Below are 20,596 nucleotides of genomic sequence, written 5' to 3'. Positions count from 1 at the left end.
TGGCTTGCCGTGACCCTGCTTGGGACAAGCAATTTCAAACTGTGTGTGTGTGTGTGTGTGTGTGTGTGTGTATGTGTGTGTGTACTTTGTCAAGGGCATACAACAGCAGTTAAATCCTTTCCTAAGTCTAAGAACACTGATCATTCACAGTTCTGCATAAAAATGATTGTTATGAATGGACTAAACGATTACAGAAGACTATAGAGTAGATACAACTGATGAAACCATGGCAATGATGGAAATGCTGAAAACTTTTGTGTGTGTGTGTTCTTAACCAACTTTTCAGTGTATTACAGTTTTCTGTGACATGTTTATTTTGCTTGGAGTTTGCTTACTGCATAATGTGGAAACCCACAGGCTGTGGGTAACACTTGTGAAGTGGAAAGGGCACTGTAATCACAGGTACACAGTGCTGCCATCACCAGCCACTGTCTGGATCCTGACGCCAGGGAGTGCCGAACACGAATCCTCGTGCAGGGGGCAGTGACCATCTCGTCTGCAATGTCCCGTCTGCAGCAATCAACACATTCAAGCACTTATATAAGTGCTTGTTGTGATCCTGATAGATGTAAAAATCACCCAAAATGTGAATATGCAAAGTTGTAATTTCCTAAGTTTTTAACATGATCAAACCAGTTCTGTTTAGGAGGACTTTTCAATTATTATAATTTCTTCATTCAGGTTATGCTTTTCCCCACAGCAACTTGTAATGATACACTTGTATATTTGTGACTTTCAGTGATTTACACAGCTGTGTTTTTTTACTGTATCGGTTTAGAGTAAGAACCTTGATCAAGGGTACTACACCATGACTGGGATTTGAGCCTAGGTTACAAGGTGATGGCCACTGTAACCACTGTAACCACTGTAACCTGGATCCTGTGAAAAGAAGCCACTCCAACTACTCTGTTACTATACCCCAAAGAAGTACTTGAATGACAACAGAAAATGTGAGAACAGGTTTTTATGGAGTAAAACTCTTCAAAATGAAAACAGAAACCATTTCATTTGTGGAAAGGTGCAATAACAAGGGATTTAAAATTTGAAAAGTGGCAATTTTTGTAACAAACGTTATAACACCTCCCCAACCAAGTTTACTTTATGACTGTGGGATGTGTTTTTATCAAAGAATGTTGCTTCCTTCTTTTTTCAGCACACGTTATCTAGATGGTACCCTCCACATAGATGTGTTTCCCAGTGCCTGGGCTATGTGATTGGATGTAGGTTCAGTGTGTGTGGAGTTTGCATCTTCTTTCCATGTTCAGTGGGTTCCGTCTCGCAGTCCAAAGATACGTAGTTCAGTTAAGCTGGTGACTGAAGTCTCTAAACTGCCCACATTGTGCATGTGTGTCTGTTACATGGCTTTGGTGTATCGATGGGAGAATGCAGAGAATTCACTGTAGGATATCTAACACTGTTAGTGACCTTAAATAAAAATTTCAGCTAAATGCAGCATAATAATCATTGTACATCACTTCGGAGGAAAGCGTCTGCTGAATGAGCGAATGTAAACGTAATCTAAGTTTGTATTGCAGTCCTCCACTAATGTCTCATGTGGAGATTTACAAAAAATGAATGTGCAAAGTGTGGCCACCTCACTGTGAGCAGCCCAGAGAACGATGTGGACACACACTTAGAGAGAGAGAGTGAGAGAGAGAGAGAGAGAGAGAGAGAGAGAATGAGAGAGTGAGAGAGAGATTTCACCTTTGGACGGTCTCCACCCATTCCAACCGACTGCTATGGAGGGAGGGGCCTGAGGGAACGAGGGAGGAGAGCAAGAGAAAGAGGGAGTGTGCAGCACGAGAGAAAGAGAGGGAGAAGGGAGCGAGTCAGGGAACGAGTGGCTGTGTTTGAAAAGCAGCCTGGCTAAGCCGACCCAGCCCTCAGACCTGTCACTCAGTAGTCCCAAGTACAGGACCAAGGAGAAAGAGAGAGAGAGAAGGAAGGAGAGAGACAGAGAACGAGCCTGTGGAGTTTAGGAGAAGGACTCACACACACATATACACACACATACACATACACACAGAGAGGTTTAGTGTCTGCCCCGCCTGCTGCTGCTGTTACTGTCGAGAGGTGGCCCCGTGGGACGACCGGGCAGGCAGAGGCCAAATTGCCCGGACTCTACAATGGCACCTGTCGGCACGAGAGCAGGCTGCTGAAGACGCTGGGACCGAGTACAAAGGTGAGCGCTTTTCTCTCCCGGGCTGTGTTTGGATCAAGTCCCTTTATATCACTGGTGTCACTGGGAACACAGGGCAAGTGCTCTGCTTACTCTTGGGCTAATTTTTAGCATGTACATCATAGTACATAATGCATGACATCAAATAAGAAGTTTCTGACTGATTAAGAATCTTCTTTTTCCATATCAGATTTTGCATGTTGAAAGATTTTCCACAGTATTCCACTGCAGTTTCTGTAGGTGTGTAAAACATGGTATTAAGGTCAAACAAGAACCTCCACAATAATAATAATAGAATTCTCCATAAAGTTTAACTCTTGGACATTTTTTGATGTTTATCAACAAATCCAGCTGTGCCACCCAATATCCTAGTGAGATATATGTTGAGCTGACACTGCATCTGTCCACATTTGTGTCTCTATGGATCTATCTGTAGTCTGTTCACATTAATCATTATGAAATTAAGCACTTTTTAGAATTTTATCAGTCCTAAAGTTTACAGTGGTGCGTTTCACTGATCCATGTAGTGTCTGCAGTGGACGTCCGTATGAACCAGCTCCCACATGGCCATTGGCAGGGGTTTCACAGCATGTCTTTTGAGCAAACAGATTTGTTTCTCAGCTTGCTGGAGGACAGGGATCGCCTGAGTTTACAGAACTGTCTCTTTTCTTTGTCTGAAATATTTAATTGGTGCAGTTGTGCTTCTGAAATATTGACTTTGCAGTTTCTGGAAGAGGAGAAAAGAACAGAGAGGAGGTTGCATTTCCAGTCTTGTAAAAAGCAAAAGGATGTCACTATAAACATTTCATGGCTTTATTTTTGTTTTGTTAGTGGGGGAACTGGAAGAGATGGATGTGAAAACACTAGCTCCAGCCTCCTGAAACACAGGACGTGCTATAACACAGTTAAAGACGCATCGTCATGGGCACACGCTCATTTCTTTTAATACGGACAAAAAGCATGGAAAGCACGAAAATGGTATGGTACGCTGGGAGCGGGTGGACGCAGGAAGCCAGTGTCATTGGTGCGCACCTCCACTGTACTTCTGCAGGACCGTGGAAACCACTAAGGAGACGAGCCCATTTGTTGCGTGGGATCAAGGGCTCAAAGGCTCAAGAGCTCTGTCGCACTAGAGCAACTTCACTCAGTCAAATACATAACATTTTTTTGAGTTTAAGTAAAGGTCTGTCTCGTGTGTGTTTTGAGTGAGGGAATTAAACTGATAACGTGTGAATTACCTCTGATGGCGTTTCACTGCTTTGTTATCTAGTAATAATGTCTGCTGCAGATTTATATAGTGACATTTTACCAAAGACTTAAATCAAATTGTAAGTGATCCATAATGTGTCACTTGTTCATGCCTAACGGTCCCTGACCCTGATCTATTCGTAACGAATACATTACAATGGAGTGAGGTGAGTCTGGCTAAAAGCAGTGGAGACAAACCTCAGAATGGCATAAATTCATAAATATACTTGAGCTCTAACTGTTTGATGAAGCCAGCTTTTTGCCTTTTGAATTTTCCTATTAAAGAAACAATATTAAGAAAATATTGAATTAATAAAATAAGAATATTTTTAGAAAGAAGACATCTTGCAGCTGAACAGCAGTATTTTCATACCAAGGGTGAATGAATTCAATGCGAATAAAGAGGTTTTGAAGGCCTTACACTCACCAAATCAGCAGTCTGTCTAATTTTACCTCCTTGGAATGTGAATACTTTGGTGTAGAGCAAGGGGATAAACCCTCTTGACAACTTCGCATTATGCTGACATGGATTTATAATCTGGAAAGCAGTGGAAAAGGAATAGAAGTGTCTTCTGGCAGGTCGAATCCTCGCCTTGAGCGATCATTCAAAAACTCTTTATTTTCAGCATTTTCTCTTACTTCTTAACAGGCTGATCTGTCCATCAGGGGAGAGTATGCCAGTGCCATAATTGAGCATTGATTCGGAAACTTTGAGGGGGGCCTTCACTTTTGCTGTCACCTAGCTGCATCAGAGCCGAGCCCCGCTGTGTGGTGGTGGGGTGGTTGTTGGGGGGGGACTTTGTCACTTTGGACTTGGTGGTGGAAGCTGGAGTGGAAATGAAATTACTGAGGCTTTTCGGCATGGTGGCAGAAAACAATGCCCACCCCCTACGCTTTCCATCCCCAGGGGCGAGCTTCCTGGGTTTAGCACATGGGGATTTGGCTTCTTCGCTGTGTGCCTCCGAGATAACAAGACAGCATCTGGAGACACCGCTGATAGTTTTTTGCCTCAGTTAGCACATATTGCCTGTCAAAAACATCTGACACTGATGAGTGGGGTCATGGGTTCAAGTCCCTGGGCAGTTACACATCAGCAATGGATCACCAGGATCGCAGGTTCAAGTCCCCAGGCTGTTAAGAATAGATCAAGAAGGCTTTTGGAATCCAGAAGGCTGACTTTGCAGTCCTACATCCAGCTGTTCTGGGGCAGCTGCAGTTAAGAGTGTGGTACAAAGTGATTTCAGTTCTCCACAAGAAGGACAATGTGCACTGCATTCTCACTCAGGCACTTTTACAAGTGAACACATCTTTTCTTGTATCCCACAACAGCAAAACTATAGCAAATCCACTGCTTGTGAACACTGGAACCTGTCTCCGTTCTGGTTACTGAATGGACATTGCAGGTGGATTGAGATCTCCTCGGTCGTTCTTTCCGTTCCGCTCTGACTGCAGGTACATTACCACTGTTGACAGCAGCTCATGATTAGAGTGGATTAGAGTGGAACCAGACAGCTCCGAGTTAAATACTGGGGGCTCCCTCTCTGCTCAATCCCCGCTAACATTCCCCATCTTATCCTGCGTAGCGGGAGGAGGGATGGGCTGATCCTGCTCATTACCATACGCTGGTGGTTTTGATGCTGGCTTGCCCCTGCGCTTCACTTTCCCCCACCTAGCTCTGTCAGCCTGTGCCACCCTCCTCCTAGTGCTCCCACAGCTCTGGGTCTCCCTGCCAGCACCAATCATCCCACTTGCGGGACAGGCGCTCTGCATTATGCATCCACCCCAGTGAGAAGATGGCCTTCAGCAGGCGGAGGGGCTTAGCCCGAAAACCCTGTTAATTGCGTTCCTCCCAGGCGTGGGGTGGAGGGATGGGGCTGCTCTTTTCTAATTTCTTTTTTCCTGTTGATGAAACCCTCCGAACCGATGAGAGTGGCTGAGAGCTTACTGCAGTCGATATCCCGGAGTCTGTGATGAGAAACGGATGCAGTCTGCAGGGGGAACCTTTCTGTACGTTAAACTAATGTCACTGCCTGTCAGTGTCGTTATGTGTGTGTGTATGTGTGTGTGAGTACATGTGTCTGTGTGAGGGTGGTGCAGGTATGGCAAGTATATGTTTCATAGGTGGCAATTACAAGAATTACAGACATCAGATATATTCCTGTAGCTTTATGATCCTTTTTTAGTATTTGTTTTCTTTTGCCTATGAATAGATACCTTACTGAAGGCATAAAAATGGACCACATGCTTCATTTTGGTGACTTCTTACCCTGAAGGATTTACTCAGGGTGATGTAGACTAAAAGTAGTAATGAATAATGTGGCAGGTATGAAAAAGTGATTCTGCTGTGAATCTGCAGTGTAGTGAAGTGAAAGTTAACCGTGGTAGACAGCTACAGTGGGGGAGAGGGATGATGACAGGGACTGGGAGGGGTTATGTAAGAAGGACTGCGTTTCTGCTTGTGGTATGTTATTGTAATTACCCATGCCTCTTAAAGTGCTTGAAGGGGAAGAGTATTCAAAAATGTCTTATCGACCACCAAAACATATCCAGCAGCAGTATGTCCCAGGGAGGTCCAGCAGAGGACATGATCTGGGTGTGTTAGAACCAGGACCCACACTCGTGTGGAAAACCATTTGTTATCCCTGCTTTGGGTGAAAGTATTACAGGTATGCCTATTATGTGCAGATAAGGCTTTTTTTCAGCTGGTTTATGAGGGAGACTAATGGAACGTGCATGGAGACTTGTGCCCATACAGGCAAACAGAGGCTGTCTTTGTGTCCCAAACTACACACTTGTTTCGAGCGACCAGTTTCTGAGCTCATTAAAAGCACAGGAGACGTAGGGCTGGGGAGGCTGCCGTGTAGAGAAGTCCTAATAAATGCCCCCTACTTGTGTAAGTGGGATTGTGGGATAGATCATCCGTCCATGGAATGTCATCGTTATTTGGATTTCAAGGTTTGCAGACTGAAAGAGGGTAAAGGGGGCATTGACAGAGTACCTGTAGATATGCTGAGTTCAGCTACTGTCACGCCCACGCCATCGAGCCAAGTGACCGCATGTGCCGCAAATCAGACTGGCCAGGTATAAAGGAACAACGTCAACTCATCGGGTTGCAGAATCTTACAGAGCTTACCTTCTTGGCCTGTGATTCATCGCGTCTACTCCTTCTTCTGCATCCCTTGTCCTTTGTTCTTCGATTTACTGGCTTTTGACCTGCACGTCCACTCGGTTTTGATTCTTGCCTCGTTCCTCGGAAAGATGTCCGCGCCTCGGAAGACCCACGCCTGCCCTCGACCTCGATCCCTGTCTCTTCCCGTGTCCTGTCCCGGAATAAACAAACCCGCATTTGGGTCCAAACCTTACCTACTGTCTCCTGTCTGCATTTGTGACAGCTACATTCTACCGTGGAGGCAGATAGTTCTGTTCTTCAAGGTGCCCAAAACAGATAATGCACTGATTTATTTCATTGTTTGGTCTGATGGTGTGGCTCAGCTACATGGCTATGTAAAGTCAAGGGTCCCACACCTCCAAGAAGACTAACATTTCGCTATGCAGTAAGTCACATACTTGTTGTGATTGATTTCAAACCCCATAAACAGACCTCATTGGAGAACAGGCAAAACCTGCCTGGTTAGCCAGCAAAACACAAAAATTAAAGTTACTTCGACGGTAGACCCAACAGATCGTGCACGTCGTAACAACTGGCATCTGAAGTAACATCAGGCTTCACTTCTCTGCTTAAATCCCTAATCCACACCAATCCCCAGCACAGCTCATTCATTACTCTTAAATGAAAAAGGAATGAAAAAAGCTAAAAAGACAGAAGACTAGCATTGTATGTACGCTGAAAGTGCGGGACCCGTGACGACCTCTTTGTCAGAGCCTTTTAAAAGTATCCATTTTCTGCTGTGCTGTGTGCCAAAACGCCCTCCAGGAGAACGGACCCCAGTATTGAGAGCCTGTCGTTGAGTGCAGTTTGTCGGAGTGAGACATTGGCCCTGTTTAGGGGCCTGACCCCGCTATTATCAGTCCATCTGACACACCTATAAAGGAAGAGGTGAGGAACAGGTTAAAACAATAATCGCCCATCCCTTGTGGCTTCTCTTCTGTCACTCTAACTGAGCTGCATGTGGAAATACATCACAATGCTGTTTTTGAAAAAGATATAATCCATGTCAGTTTTCCACTGGTATCTAATATTATTCTTAAGTGGGCAAGTTATGTATTGAAATTGAAAGTGTTCATAAATGGCCATGATTTTTTTTTGCTCTAATCTTTAAATATTGTCTGATCCCTCGGCCGCAGAGCTTTGAGGCCAGTAATAGCAAAACTCAAGAGCTTACCCGAATAACTGTGTCAGAGCTCAGGGTCAGACCAGCCTGGTCTCTCCCATAGTCAGGTGCACTTTGGGGAGAGGAATAATGGAGTGAGAGTTTAGGTGCCACAAATCTCTTGAGTTGTGTCAAGATACCAGAAGCCGAGAGAACTGCAATGTCCAGGTGAGACAGCATCTAGCCATCCAAAGAGACAAATGCACACTAGGCCACAAGGGCAGAAAAAGGAAAGAAATAACAAAGAAGATATTGTGGAGTTTATATGGTAAAGGTAGGTAGCAAGGCATTCTGCAGAGAGCCACAGAGGGATGGGGCATGCCATTGTGGTGGAGACTGAATAATAAAGCGAATTCCAAATAACATTTTTTCTGGAGATTTCATGAATGATTCCATAGATGTCCAAGGATCTGTAACACTGGGTCAGCTACTTTTGTCCTGGCGTTTACACATTCACACGTTACTGTTATTTTTGCAGTGTTCAGCTGACAGAGGAGAGGTATGTATGTATGTTGTACTATACTGTAGAATGCCTTGGATAATTGCTTGATTCTGATTGGTTGAGAGGGTTACTAATTTCAGGACAAACATCCAGAAAAATCATTATATCGTAATTTTAAATCAGTTTGTATACCATTTATCAAACATCATGATTCATCTTTTACAAAGGAGGGAAGGAATTTGATCTTTTCTATTTCCTTCTTCTAACAGAAATTACTGTCACTAAAATACATCACTAAGACACACATACAAAGATTCAGAGGAAGGGGTGCCAGAAATTGCATTGTTCATTGAAACAATTCTCATGTGCCATTCGGCTACTTTTAAAAATTTTACCACATAGAAGCTTGTATTTAATTTTCAAAAGTGTATTAATATTGAATTACTCTTATAATTACCACTAACTCTGCCCATCCGACTTCCAAGTCATTCATTTTTCTGGTAGATGTAGGTACTTAACCCTGAATTGCTCCAGTAAAAATTACTCAGGTGTACAAATGGATAAATAATTGTAGTTTGATTAACATTGTAATTGGCTTTGGAGAAAAGCCTCAGATAAACGTAAGTTTCGGTGGCACAGTGAGTACAGCGCCTGGGTGGTGTGAGAGGTCATGAGTTTGATCCCTGCTCTGTCTGTGCGGGTTTCCTCTGGGTGCTCTGGTTTCCTCCCAAAGACATGCTGTTCAGGTTCCCCCATAGTGTGTGAGTGACAGAGAGAGTGTGTTGTACTGATGTGTGGATGAGTGACCCAGTGTAAGTAGTGTATCTAGCAGTGTAAGTCACCTTGGTGAATGAGGTGTGTGGGTTCATAACACTACAAAGAGTTTGTTGGAAGTTGCTTTGGAGAAATGTGCCTGCTAAATAAATAAAGGTAAATGTGTATAGAATAAATTTCAGTAATTTGCTTCTTGCAGTGTAGCTGTTAATTAGTGATTTTTAAGTAGCTCTAGTGTAAGCAAAATAAACCACTCTCACCTTTGCTGGCACTGGAAAACAATGTACTCTGCTTTGTATAGTAACTGTACACCACCCTGTCATTCACAATCTTCCAGTAACTGTACAGCCATGGTATATTCTTTACATGTGTCTTTTAATGTCTTCTCTAGGCAATACTTTTTGAGACTTGCTGTCATATTGTCCAAGTGTAGTCCCATCAGTGGTTCCGTCAGTGGTTGCTGTCAAAGATGGAGTAATTATACTATTACCATGCCATTATCTTCATATCTATGACCTTTCCTCCATTTATGAATCACTGTATGCAGTCCTCCCTCAAGGCTGTGCTCTTTCAGATGAACCACTTCCAATATATCTCTGAATGCCTACAGTTTGCCCTTCCAGTCTCACCACACAGAGTAATGTGATGTGTTAGAAATCTCAATGCCTCCTTTATGGCAGAGGTCTCCTCACTGTTTGCATCACTGCCCTCAACTGATAAACATTCCTCTTGTCCTGTCCTTCTCACTTTAAAGGCAACAGAGCAACCAACAGAAAGCCTCATCGTGGGAACTCTTATTAATCCACTGCACACCAATAGTTAGTGATTGACTAATGGAATGAGTAAAACAAGTATGGTTAATGAGTGGAAAAGCTCTTTTTCTGTGGTTGGCAAAGTCCTCCCAGCACTGAAATCCAAGAGGGACTCTCCCGCCAGTGAGCAATCTGTCTGTGTGTTTTGGGCATGTCATGCCCTATTTACATGAATGGTAAACAGAGGGCTGTAATCCGGGTAATAAAAGTCACTTTTAATTCCCCTCAATGGATGCATTCTTACCAAGGAACTAAATGGCAACACGCAGGGGGTCTCTGTAGCAACTCCAGTCAGTTCTCTGGCGTCCGAACCCTGTGCTTTGCTGTCGGTGGCGAAAACACAAGGAGGTGTTGTCGAGTGTGTGACGGCAACAGTGCTGTCAGCAGGCTGCTGGAGAAGACCACAGTGAACAGCCGGGAGTCAGGAGGGAGGTCCCTGGTGGAGATGACTCACCCATGTGGGTGAAGGCTGCTCAGTGACCCAGCAACCTGTACAAACACTGTACGGTAAACTACGTCCTCTCCTCCGCCACATTTCCGTAAACTTTCCTGTACTTCCATTTTTCCCACCCCAGTCTCATATAGGGTTTTGTGGGGTACCAGAACAACACTTGACAGTATCAGTGTGGCTAAGTCAACTGAAGGCCATTGAAGTGTTTTATGCTTCTTCACGGTTAGGTGTTTTTGCTGAAGCAATTCAGGTTCAAGGGTAATCCAGGTAATCCAGGGTCCAAGTACAATTCCTTGACCGCGGCTACCTTCGAAGAAACTTCAAAACTATGCACTGTGCTTACTTTATAGAAATATTTATTCATTTACAGACATTCAGGAAGTGTTGAGGAGTCAGTCTTATTATGGAGAATTGTCCAATCTTCTGAATTTCATGTTAAAAATGCAACTCAGGAGATAGAGACAATGGACAGAGAGTTTCCCACAGTTTTTTGAGGCCCGAGTTTCATGAGCTCCCCTTCCTTTTAGCCATTGATGTATTGTTCTAAGGTAGGTCTGTTTTTTGCACTGTGAGAGACTCATCATAACAGCTTTATACTGTGACTCGCGTGCTTTACTGAACCTACCCACTTTATGGAAGTGCAGCATACAGTATACAGCACTTAATTGTGTTTAAAAAAGTTGTCACATGTATTATCTCTCTGCTGGGCTGCTGACCTTGCAGTAGACTTTGAGGGAAAAGCAGTCGCGCCAGAGAGTGTTGCAAGAAGAGCGACATAGCCTTGGTGCGAGCTGTAATTTAACCTTTACGTTAAGATATTTGGAGTGAAATAAAGCTTTGGTGTGGGCTATTCACAGAATGTGGTGCAATTGAAGTGGGTTGTCAAGACATGCACATTACCTTATCCGAGAATAGGTGTGGCATCAATTGAAAAGTATAGGTTCTTAACCGTGCATAACGGTTAATGTACTGTTACGTTGTCTAGTGTTTAGCATGTCGTTGTATAAATATGCTGCACATCTTATAATGCCGCTCAGTTCCACTTGGATTCAGTCAGTCTTGTCTCATATTTGTTTAATCTAATGAGTTGGGAACATTGAACAGAATTTGATTTTGCTCATCAACCTCATTATCACGCCTTCCTAATGGACAGCTCCAACTCAACTATACAAACACCACCTCCTGCGTTTTCGAAGACTATACGGGAGGACTCCTTCCTGTCTCCAGGACCCCGGAATGTGAGCTTCTCTTTGTGAATCGCTGACATGGGCACATTGTTTTCTCACTGGGCCATTGAGGAGTGCTCCAGTCTAATCCCTCTGTCTCATACCTCCCAGCAGCGGGGGCTGCGGGTTCGAGCGATGACGTCAGCAAACCTCGCTGACACGCTGCCCAACGCGCTGTGCCCCAAGTTTGTTTTTTATTTAATGTGCTCACATTTTCTGTGCATATGCCAGAAGTCATAGCTGAGAAGCCCAGTGGTGGTGACTGCCATAACCACCATTTCCTTTATTCAATGTACATCCATTGTACAGCCTGGGACAGCTGGTAGTGTAGTGGTTAGCGCTCCTGGCTTCGGACCCAAAAGCTGCAGGTTTGAGTTTCACCTCCAGTTGAAGTACCTTTGTGCAAGCTACTTACCCTGAATTGCTCCAGTAAAGTTACCCAGTTGTATAAATGGATAAATAACTGTAGGTAACTTAATGTTGTAAGTTGCTTTGGAGCAAGTCATGGCTGAGAGTTACACTGACTAACTGACACTCAATCACACAATAAATCTTGTCTCATATCCTGACTTATGAGCCTTAAATATTGAAGCACAGTTGGTGTTGTTCATCATCTTTGCTCAGGGTGGTTGGGCTGCCACTGGTTTTTATACAAGCCAGACTAAGGAGAGCAGCAGAGCAACTGAATGTAGGGGATCGGTGAAGCAGGTTTCCTTTTTGTTGTTGTCAGGAGGATTCCCTAAGGTCCAAACTTTGCCCTTTCTACAGCCCACGATTGAGCTCTTTGAGGCTGTAGGCACGGAGATCCCACCGAGAAAGTCCTCCTGAGTCTTTAAGGAGCCCGGCTCCTGAACAACAAGCCTGTATGCTGTTGTCCACTCCCTGTGTCACATGAGCTTCTCTGAAAAGAGCTGGTGGAAAGAGCACACGCTGAAGGAGCAGAGTGAACATTCAAGACTCTCACTCCTCTCTCCCAAAATGAGCCCCACGTGCTGAGTGAGAAAACAGGTGTGCTTGCTGCACGTGAGGTGGCAGATAAAATTACACCCAGAACAATGAGTGACACTGATTCGAGGTGCTTATGGCTGTTAAACATCATTATGCCTCCCACACATTTGGCTTTTAATTAGTTAAAAGCTTTTGGAACAATATGGTAATATTTCTCAGAAATGCTGATCCGTGCTGCAACTTTTTCCACTGCGACTGATTTAGAAAAAATTGTTTCACCAGAAGGACACTACAGAGAGAGCAGGAAAGAAATAGGAGAGGTAAAGGTGGAGATGAAGAGCTGTTTTAATCCTGGACCATCTTTGGTTCTGCAACTGTTTATCTTCTTTTAGCCCTCTTAAAATATTTTTTTTTTCTGTGCACACTAAATCTAAGCATTCAGATTCTGTTTTGTGATTCTCCTACTGAGTTCAATGTTTGATTTGCCAGATATTGCCAGTGTTTTTTGTTTAGGATTTTCATTCCCAGCAGTGCTCCTGCATCAACTTCCTCGTCTCCTCTGTAAAGCGTTAACACGGCTTTGTTTTCTGTCTCTCGGGAGATGCTCCTGTGTTCTGAAAAGACCAAGCCAGACCGTTGTAGAAGTCAGTGCAAGACTGGGGTGGTTTGGCATCCTTGGAGTAGGAAACACATCTGAGCACTGGCACATTTTCTGGCAGGACAACTAAAGCAATAGGCAGGGGTCAACTAATGCACTTAGTGCTTTAACAGCTGTTGGCAAGCACTTCAATGTGGAGATCTTATTGGGCTAACATTTAAAGGAACTTTGGGCTGTCTATGAGAACTGTGCCTGTTTGCTTTTGGTGCGTTTGGGTCCGCTGCGTGTCTTTGTTATGCGTTTATGGGGTTTGAACAGCCAACGGCTCGATGTAGAGCTGGAGGCTCTTGTCTGCTAACGCGCACCAGTGGGGGTTCTCTGCTCCAAGCGCAAGACGTCCGTCTGTACAGGTAGTAGCGGGGAATCTGCAGATGGGACCCCTGCCTTGCCGTTGTCATGGTGAGGATGCATGAAAGCAGGAGTCTGTTTCTCAGCCGTTGTTCACAGCGGGGCAGCGATCCTAAAAGGCACACCTTCTTTCCACAAAGAACCGGTTGCTCGATTTGCACTTATTCAGCATGCCCCATCTGAAGGTGTTTCGTTAGAATCGCACCGTTTTTTAGCTAATTGCGCGCGTGTGTGCGTGCGTGCATGCGTGTGTGCGTGTGCTTGTGTTCGTATTTACAAATGGTAACAGATGGGATGTGCCATACCTTGGAAAAACTTTACTTTACATGAATTCCAGAAACCATTTTAATTTTCCTGGAGGATGCAGATCAGAGATGGTTTGGTCTGAACTTCTCCATGCTGCCTGGATTGTACCTGCTGTCTTTCAGCCCAGACTACTGTGAAGACAGCTGTTTGTACCCTGATAAAGGGTGATTTCCCAAAGGGTGTTTCCCACTGGCAATAAATCACCCACCCCCTGTCAATCCTGCCTGTCAGTACAAAAGTCCAATAAAAGCAACTGAAGCCTTTTTAAAGCCAGTGCTTTTGGTGAAAAGTTCTTTAATTAAGCAGCTGTGGGGAGGGTATGAGGCGGTGCTCAAGGTCTACCAATTCTCCGACGTCTCTTTTCGCTTCCCTGCTGCGGGTAGATCATACTTCACCGTCCCAGAGCTGCGAGTGCCTTCAATTAATTTTCAATGGAGGGGATTTCTGCCGGAGCTGTGTGAGCTATAGAAAGCCCTCTTATCCCACGATGCACCTGAGGTTTACTTGGCAGGATTTATAACTCTCATAGACCCTCCACTTTCCTTTTCATCCACCAGAGAATCAATGTAAAATGATTAAGTAAACCTTATAATCTAATTTTATGGGTCTAGAGCAGGGCTTTGAGCTTGGTGTGTGGGGCAAGCTGGTGTGTGCCTGTATGTGTGTGTGTGTGTGTGTGTGTGTGTGTGTGTGGAAGACTGGAATGTCTCCGCTGAGATCTCTGTTGTGGCCACAGGACACGAGTGTGCCGTCTCTCTCAGGGACGTGTCAAGGGGACCCATCCTGTAAGGAGCAGATGATTGGTGTCTGCTGACGTTCGTAATGCGGCAGCACCGGGTGTCCTGGAATGGCCGTGATGGCCCGTATCGCACAGTCACAACATTCATCTCTGCGGGCGAACGACTCTCACGCTGAGGTCATGTACAAGCAGCACAGGAATCCAAACAAAGCTTCGCTCAGCCTGCGTGTGGGACTCTGGTTTGGTTTAAGTTGTAATACGCACACTGCAGCAGGAGGCACCCTGGTCTTGTGGCCTGTTAATGAAACGTCCCAAAACAGCCACCAAAACCTCAGCTGGTCCAGTTACTGCATACGTGCGCGAGTGTGTCCGACTTGCTCTGAATGGAAGGCCCTTGGGGATCCTGCACATCGATTTAAACAATAAGCGAGCGTCTCGCTATACTTCATGCGCTTCATTTTCGTTCAGGAAAAATTTCAGACAGGATTAGCGTTTCACCTGTTGTATTTAGCTCACACCTATTCATCCAAGGTGACTTACAGTGCTAAACACACGACCTACAGTCAGTCACTCATCCATCCACCAGAGGAACATACTCTGTCTTGCATACACATACAATGGACAACTGAGAGTTACCGCTTCACTTGAGACAAGTCTGGGAGAAAATGCACGTGACCTTAGGGAGAACATGCAAACTCTACACAGACTAAGCAGGAACTGAACGCATGTTCACTCACGCCATCCACACTCCGAAAGACAGCAGCATTACACACTGCACCTTTGTGCTGCCTGTATGTGGGTTGCTCCTTCAGGCAGTGTACTGTATTTACCTCCCTGTTCTTAGCATCTGTTTTCTCCATCGGGGGGAAGCAGCGGCTTGGCGGAGCAGAGGGCTGTGAGCAATTCTCGACCCGCTTAAGCATGCCCTCTGCACCCTGGTCTTCTAATACCCTCAACAATGCGGCACATTGGGGGGAGGCAACTGACAGCGCATCAGCGTGGTTTCATCTGGAGTAATGTGGTTGAGAGGAGCTGTCAGTCACTCCCCATGCTCTGGAGAGGCTTCTGCAAGCTGGTTTCAGCTTATATTTCAGCATCAGTGGGGAGTGTGGACTGATCAGAGCGCAGCGGGAAGGTCTCAAAGGTAGATCCTTTAAAGTGGCCTTTAGCGCAATGATGGACTGTCAGTCAAATATAACCTGTAAAGGAAACTCCATCGATGAGTGTGCAGAAAATACCAAGAGCTGCTAATTGCACAGTGGTCCTTCCATTTTATTAATACGCACATTTACCACCCCCTTCCCCCTCACCCCTCCCAACTAATGCATACCCTTCTACACTCAGAAAAGCTGGCTGATTCAACCCCCACACATGCAATATGCAGCCTGTGATCTCGACAAATGGATATGTGCCAGTTCTCTGGAATAGGAGATGCACGCTGGGAGGAAAAAGAATTCTGAAAGAAAGTAAAATTGATAACTGACTAAGGTAAAAGAAATAATGCCCCCATATGCTGATTTTTGTTTTTGCATATTCTTGTGAGTCCACCTAATGCGGTGTGGTCTGGCAGTGTTATTGTTTGATATTTTATCATTCCTCTCTTGTCTGTTTTCCAGTATCTCAGATCATTGTCAGACAAATCTGTCAAACCCGCTTTCTTGCGGATAGAACTTCCGAGTGTGAAAATTCTCAGAGAGTTCAGGTGATGGTTCGTGATGAAACATTTCGATCCTACTCAGTTTATAGAAAGTGGCTGATAACTGATTCTTGGATGACTGTGGGACCCTGGGGCCAAAGTATGGTGAATTTGGCTTTAAGCCGCCCTTGTATTTAAAGGTGTAGTAATCTATTGGCAAGTCCCCCCGTACCTGGAATCGGGTGTAGAGTTGAGGCCAGAGGCCAAGGAGTGCCCTACTTCTCACCCACATCAAACAGAGAGCAGATTTAGGGTAAGCAGACCCCTGGGGCGGGCCTCAGTCCGTGGTGAAGGATGGATAAACTTTCTGGACCCTGGAATCCAAAGGGATCATGCCTAACTGGTGGGAGGGGCATCACACTCGAGTGTGTGAGCAGAGGTATGGGTCGTTGGATATACATAGGGTCACTAAGAGCACAGGTAGGAAATGAGGGAACATGGCTCCGCAGTTTACCTGGATAACTATTAAGTTTTATTTCAATATTATTCATGTGACATTTTTAATTAATTCTCTTTTACTTAGATCAGCGTGCAAATTGAAACGTACAGTACTGTACAAAAGATTTCGGCACTTGGGCAAAAAAGCTGTAAAGTGTGAACGCTTCCAAAAATAATGCTCTCAATTAATAAACTTCCTACAAAGCTTAGTAGCCATCCATTGTCAACAACCCCTTGTCCCGAGCGGAGTCGCGGCAGGTTTGACCGGGTTCTGTTCTCTGGTGGGTCTGGGGTTCGAGTCCCGCTTGGGGTGCCTTGTGATGGACTGGCATCCTGTCCTGGGTGTGTCCCCTCATCCTCCAGCTTTGTGCCCTGTGTTGCTGGGTTTGGCTCCAGTTTGCCTCGGGACAAGCGGTCTCAGACTGTGTGTGTCTGTGTCCTATCTTTCTGTAACAACATACAAAACCCCCACTATAATACTGTAACTTTTGGCAAAAGGAATGCTTGGAAACCTAAAATATGCTCTTTCCCTTTGACACTAATGCAGAAAACATTAAATAACAGTACTGTATACCAAAAGGAGCACCATATCACACAATGGTTAGAACTTTCATCCTGTAATCTGCAAAGCCCACAGTTTGAATTCTCACTCCTGCTACAGGCCCTTAGTCAAAAAATTTACTCTGAACTGACACAGTCATAATATTCTGCTTTATAAATGGGTAAATTATTGTAAAAGGTATTATCTAATGTTGTCACAATGGACAAAAGTGTCAGCTGAGTAAATGTTAATAATTACAATGTCAGTGCAAATACAGCTCATGGGAGCATCACTAGGCTTAAATTGTAGCATTTCAATTTCTGTTAATTTTGCTAGAGTCCAGGGAAGATATAGCGCCTCCTGTTTGCTGAGCTGTGGTAACAGTGCCTGAGCGCTGGCTCCTCTTATCCATGACCTCATCATGTGCATCCGTTTAACTGCTCACATATGCAAACATGGAATAAAACATGAACGCATAAATGTCAAACACAATTTATGAAGTGCTTTGCTTGCAGGAACTATGGAGTCTTACCAGACCACAGCAATTTGCTTCCTTAGAGCAAAGGTCCCACAAAATTCAATTAGAACATAAAATGAGATTAGTCCGAGGATGACGTAGACCCCTTAATGGCCTCCGTTACTTTGGTGCTGATGATATACTTTATGAAAAAATACTTTTTGTTGTAGTCTTCAGCAGTCACACATATTAAGGGTGTATTAGGCATCAGCCATCCCTATAATGATATAAATGTTCAACTTACACAAAGTGCTGTAGTGATTAGTATAGTGGTTTTTCATGGTCGAATTCCATCATCCTTTGTAACAATTCTGTGCAGGTTCACAGGAAGAGCTACCTGAAGCGCGTAGTTTGTTTGGCTGCCGGCTGCTCGTGGAAAATTTCATCTAAGCAGTTCATCATCTGCACTGAAACCAGCCGTGTCTGTTGGTCTTTGTGACTGGAACTCCTGGGCTTTAGTGCGCATTGAATGCAGCGCACTGTGCACACTCAGCTGGCTGCTCGTCTCCAGGCGCTGGCCCAGAGAACTCGGTGTGTGGCATGCGGCGAGGGCGCTGTCGTGTGGCCCTGGAGCGCTGACCTCTGACCTCTGGCCATGGCCTCTATGGGGCTTTATTTCAAAAGTTTGCCACATTGTGAACAATAATATTTCAAGGGGGAATCCTAGGATAAAAGGCTGGAATGATGATGTCAGCATAAATGGAAAGATATACAGAAAATAAAAAGAATTAAGGTAACATTTAAAGGTATGACAAGCTGATTGATGGGGGGAAAAAATCAATTTAAATTGCTAAAATTTTAAATTTAAATTAAAATACTTTTTCACTTCAGATTGTTTTTATATGAAAAGTCTGGAAGTAGAGAGGGGTTGCTGTGGAAATGGAACTGTTCATGGGTCAGAAGGAGCGAGAGATGCAGGTACCTTCATAGCTCTACGTCCAGTCGGCTAGCTACTTGTCTGTGAGCCCACTGAAAACCGAGCAACACCAAGAACCCAGCGTGGGGCACCATGTGACGTAGGAGCCGAGCACATCGCAGCCCCGCAGGAGCAACTATCACCCCTCGGGGCACCGATCTGGGCAGACCCTCTCTGGCGGCAGAGAAGCACAGGTTTCTGCAGGATCGGCACTGCTCTCTTACAAGTTGTGTGGGTTTGTGGAAAAACCCCTCATTAAACCATGCTGGGGGAGTCTGGAAGAATCCATTCCAAGGAAACAGTAGGAAACAGCAGATCTCTTCCATTGACCCAGTGTGCTCATCCATGGTGGCCATGAGACTGAGGGACGCGCCGTACACTTACATTTTCATCACATAGCAGGTGCCCTTTCCCATGCTAATGTGTGCAGCCATAAAGCCAAAATGTAATACTGACAGTGCTGTGTGTGTGCTTATACATTAGTAATAATGAAGCCCCTGATATTAAAAGGTAGAAGCCTTTGCTCTTGGGGATGATGCTTCAGCTGGCTTCCAGGCATGTGACATGTTACCCAGGAATTCCTCTGCTTTTAGGAAATTCCTTAAGTGTCTCTCTTTTTGCCTTCTTCTTGTTCTCTTCCTGTCCTTCCCCCCCTCTGGGTAAGAGCTCTGACCTTGGTGATGAACAGGTCTTACTTTCGAACCTGCAAAACTCCAGCGTTTCTCTCAGGGCATCCCCAAACCCAGTCCAGATCCCCCTGCAGCAACATGCGGCAGAGAGGGAGGGATTAAATATCCTAGCCAGGGAGGGCACATTGTGCTGCCACCCCCACCTCCCTCCCTCCGGCGCTCCCTCCCTCGTTCCCTCCCTCCATCCATCCGTCCCTCCCTCGGCACTCTTCAATTGAACCCATTACTCCGGCCTCCTTTCATTCGTGCTCCAAGTAGCTGCACCATCTCCCTTCTACTTCCCGGAGAGTTTTTTTGGAAATGAAGTGTGAGCAGCTGACCTGGACTTTACAAGCCTTCTTGTGAGCTTGCCTCTTCAAACAAAGTGCTCTGTGGATGTCCTCAAGCTCAATATGTTTACATGTAATTTTCTTTACATCAGCGGGTGTGCCACTTAGAAGAGGATTTATTTACTTTTTCTCCTGCTCTAATTCCGTTACAGCTTATTTTTTTGGTCACAGCGCACAGCAGCTCTGACTGCGCCCGGTGCGTGTGTGTGAGTGTGTGTTCAGCGCGCTGCGTCGGGGCACAGCGGCCCAGGGTCCTCTGCATGGCGCTGACTGTCGGTGCTGCTGTGCGCCGGGCTGTGCGTGGGGCGCAAAGTGAGGTGAGTTTCCCCGGGGTACAGCTTTTTCACCCGATGACGATTTCGGACTTTTTTTCATTTCGCTTTTTTTTTTCACTGACTTCATTCACTGCTGAATTTAGAAAGAGACCAAAAGCCACTAATTGCTAGCTCACTGTTGCTGTTTGCTCTCCTTAACCACTTCATATAAGGACTTGTTCTTATAAAATGCCTTTCCTTCCCTTTTATGCCCTCCATCACAAGAGGCACTGTCTGCTGGTCCGAGGCCAGGGAAAGCGTTCCACGGAACAATCAGCTTCTTTTTTCTCCGTTATTCTCCCTCCCCTGCTTCACATATTGGAGGCTCATGGTGCACAGAAACCCGTGTAATTATATTCATTCACATTATAATGTGTTTATTTTGTTAACAGAGCCAGTATTTATCACTGCTGAAATCCTACAGGTTAAACTTTATGAGCTTTTTTTCACTTTTTTTGTGTCTAATTATGCCTTTATTTTGTATTTTCTGCGTTACAGTACATCGCATTTTCCCATTAAACTAGACGGAATCCACTCTCTGTTCTTTAGAATGATGCAGTATTCAGCTTTTCAGACGATGATTAATACATCTTTTGGGTGCAGGAAACTCATCCTTATAGTGGTGCCCTAGTACTTTGGTCAATTAACGGGTTGTTCTGACCATTTGTTTTACATTTCATTCAGTTTTAGAAGT

At 44.9% G+C, this 20,596-nt stretch overlaps 1 protein-coding gene across 2 annotated transcripts in view; it reads left to right on the top strand.

The window, feature by feature from the left end:
* The first annotated feature begins 1,823 nt into the window (after positions 1–1,823).
* The window catches only part of sema3b (sema domain, immunoglobulin domain (Ig), short basic domain, secreted, (semaphorin) 3B), a 41,790-nt gene continuing 23,017 nt past the window's right edge, over positions 1,824–20,596 (top strand). The window contains exon 1 of one of the 2 annotated variants that reach the window (XM_018737779.2): positions 1,824–2,182. The gene's annotated coding sequence lies outside the window, so the exon portion shown is untranslated. Of the gene's footprint in view, positions 2,183–19,516; positions 19,906–20,596 lie in introns of those variants that run through there. The other variant, XM_018737780.2, reaches the window with a different exon arrangement.

Source organism: Scleropages formosus, chromosome 2 (assembly GCF_900964775.1).
Source record: "Scleropages formosus chromosome 2, fSclFor1.1, whole genome shotgun sequence".
Classification (NCBI taxonomy): Eukaryota; Metazoa; Chordata; class Actinopteri; order Osteoglossiformes; family Osteoglossidae; genus Scleropages; species Scleropages formosus.
Note: the sequence above shows the minus strand (reverse complement) of the source record. Positions and strands in the feature narration are given on the sequence as shown.